Source organism: Brachyhypopomus gauderio, unplaced genomic scaffold (genome assembly GCF_052324685.1).
Source record: "Brachyhypopomus gauderio isolate BG-103 unplaced genomic scaffold, BGAUD_0.2 sc273, whole genome shotgun sequence".
NCBI classification, from domain to species: domain Eukaryota; kingdom Metazoa; phylum Chordata; class Actinopteri; order Gymnotiformes; family Hypopomidae; genus Brachyhypopomus; species Brachyhypopomus gauderio.
The window spans coordinates 32,068-35,070 of record NW_027507094.1 but is presented as its reverse complement, the minus strand read 5'-3'; the positions used below and the strand labels follow the sequence as shown (position 1 = coordinate 35,070).

The following is a 3,003-nucleotide window of genomic DNA, read 5'->3' as shown; positions in this document are numbered from 1 at the left end:
GCTCACTGACTGGAATTCCCCTTTTTCTCAGGTAATGTTCTACAATCTCCTCCCATTCATGTATTGAGTACTTGTCTGACCCATCTCCCCTAAAGAATGGGGGTTCCTTTACATCTGCGGCCATTATTAGTTTGACTCCTGTCATGTTTAGTTCAGCACGTGTTTGGTCTGACTCTGCACTCCGTGTCTGTGCAGTATTATTTTGAGTTGCGTTATTATTTTGCATGCCAGACCCTCCCTGTAGCTGTGAGGCAATGCTGTGTCCAATCTGCTGAGCTAACTGGGTGATGAGGTTCTCTAGGTCTGTTCTGGGTGCAGGCTGGCTAGTGGGTGGGGTTTCAGAACATAACTGAGTAGAACAGAAAACAGGAGGACCTGGTGGGCGGATACCCTTAACAGGCGTCTGCTCTACATCTTTCCACAACCTCCCCCTTCCTAACCCAATAGCAAAATCATCCATGACAGGTAAACTATCCCCACTCTTTTCAGTAAAATCTGTCATAATCACAAGGTCTGTTAACACTTGACTTGAGGCAAAAACTTAGTGTTTAGAAAAAAAACACTTAAACTGTCCATCAAACACACAGATAACAGATACCAGCAACCCTCGGCGATCACACTGGCGATGATCTGGACTGAAGGAGATCCGGGTCACGGCACCAATGTAGCCGTTGTGTGGGTTTAAGCTACTCCCTTCTGCGTTGTGTATGTGAGGAATAAAACTCTGGACACCGGAATCAGCTTCAGTCTGTGTATTCTGTATAAACACCATAAAAAGCAAAGCAAAAATATTCAACAGGCATCATCACTAGCTTCAACAGGCATGCCTCTCTCAGTCAGGTTCGCCACAGACTCGCATGCATGTATACAGAGAAATAAAAAAAATACATATATATATAACCTAATTTCAACATTGATATCCCTAATATTATTATACACCAATTTCAAAATACATTCCCACTTTAATCACTTTTATCTTAATCTGTTTTGTTATCCTGAGATCTCAACTAAAATCACCCGCATTTACCCCTTAATACAAAAAGAAAGAATTGATAAAACGAAAGTCCTCTATTTTGAATACACAGTACATCGACCAAGATCAAACAAACTAAAATGGCAATGAGAGCACTCACCTGTATAAACACCATAAAAAGCAAAGCAAAAATATTCAACAGGCATCATCACTAGCTTCAACAGGCATGCCTAACATGGAAAGAAAACCATTTTATCCGTTAGACGATAGAGCTAGGAAGCTACTTTGCCGAACGATTAGCAAAGGGCGCTTACTGCCCGATAAAGAGTGTAACTTTGCTTTTAAAACCGTTTTAAAACTCAGAAATATTACTGGCAACACCGTAGTACATGTCGCTAGGCTTACAATATCGATGTGTATTAGAAATGCTCACAAAATAACTGCTTTAACTATTAAAATGCACAATTTATGTAGAGCGCTACACAGCATACCTCTCTCAGTCAGGTTCGCCACAGACTGAGGGAAAAATTGCGCCAAACGCGACAATAGGGGGAGTAACTACGGGTGCACAGACCGGACAAAAGGAATATACGCACTCCCATTGCCACACAGAACCGTAAAGAACTTCCAAAACAAAATAAAAATAAAGGAGGGATTTCTGTGAAATTAATAAAATAAATCACAAATACAACAAAATATAAACATCATTTTTTCCATCTGCTACATTTGCTCCTCTGTTTTATGTATGTACTGTATGTGTATATGCATATGTGTATTATTGTTATTATTATTATTATTTGTCTACTGTCAACGTGTCATTATTTTGCCAGCACAAGTTCATTTAAAATTACATTGATTCTACAGGGCCTATGCTGACTTTTACTTGGCAAAGTTTGGTCATTCTCCTGTAGAGAAATTTGTTTGTTTGTTCAGCACCGAAAGCAAGTGTTTCCTGTAGGTAGTTGTTGATCCTTCAACAACTATAGCCATTTTACGTGAATGTCGTCATCTCAGATGTGCATTGCTAAATTGCCAGTCATGCACAGAAAATTTCAGGATGCATGGCTTGAAATGACATTCAGTCTTTTGAATTTGCGTTGTATTAACATCGTTTTTTGATAACATATTCAGGGGTAAGAGTAGGTAAATGCTGGCAGGTGCTGTCCTTGAATTTGAGGAAGTTGGTCCTGGAAAGTCATTGAAAGGTCCTTGAATTTTATGTTAACCAAGGTGTGGGAACCCTGTCTGACATTCCTGGCATATTAGCATCTGTAATAGAGGTTCTAAAATAAAACAAACCAAGGAATATGGTATTGAAGTGAATCAATATGTTCCCCCAACTGTCTACTTCAGTTTGAGCCATGAATTATCATTTCCCTATATGTACAACCTGAGATATCTAGTTTTATAGTGGACTATGTCGGGAATCTGAGGAATTTTTAAAATGTCCGCCTGGAATGTGTGCACAATAGAGTTAAAATGATCTAAAAAGATGAGCTTCTGAACAAAAATACTGGATATGACTGATTCGTTTTTGATCAGTGTATCTTAATAATCCATCTACTGTCTTTGCAGGTTTGCAACCTACAACCACCTGATGGCCTTCTGGGAACTGATTGAACCTGCAACACATCAGATGATACGGGTCACCAACTCCAAACCTACTTTCTTAATTGGAATGGCACCCCATAGTGCCATAACCTTTGTGTCTGGACTCTATGCTGGGTCTATTAGTGACAGGGAGATGTTCAGACAGTCAGGAATTATTCCTCTACTTACCCCTGACATGGCAATAATGGTGGATAAGGGCTTCCTGGTAGACGATCTTGTACCATGTAAGATCCACAGGCCAGTTTTCCTGAAAAGGTGCACACGAATGTCTGCACATGACGTAAAACACACACAGTCCGTAGCCAGGCTCAGGGTACATGTTGAACGGTGCATCCGACGAGTAAAGGAGCACAAATTGTTTGACACCGTCATCCCCATGTCTATTTCAGGCAGCATAAATCAGCTATTTACTGTATCTT

The 3,003-nt window shown here is 40.1% G+C and overlaps 1 long non-coding RNA gene across 1 annotated transcript; it reads right to left on the bottom strand.

Annotated features, from left to right (window-relative positions):
* Window positions 1–737: 737 nt before the first annotated feature.
* Window positions 738–1,627, bottom strand: LOC143504376 (uncharacterized). Its single transcript, XR_013127567.1, has 2 exons — window positions 1,465–1,627; window positions 738–1,203 (listed from the first exon to the last, which is right to left on the bottom strand). It is a non-coding gene; the product is annotated as an uncharacterized LOC143504376 (long non-coding RNA).
* Window positions 1,628–3,003: the final 1,376 nt, after the last annotated feature.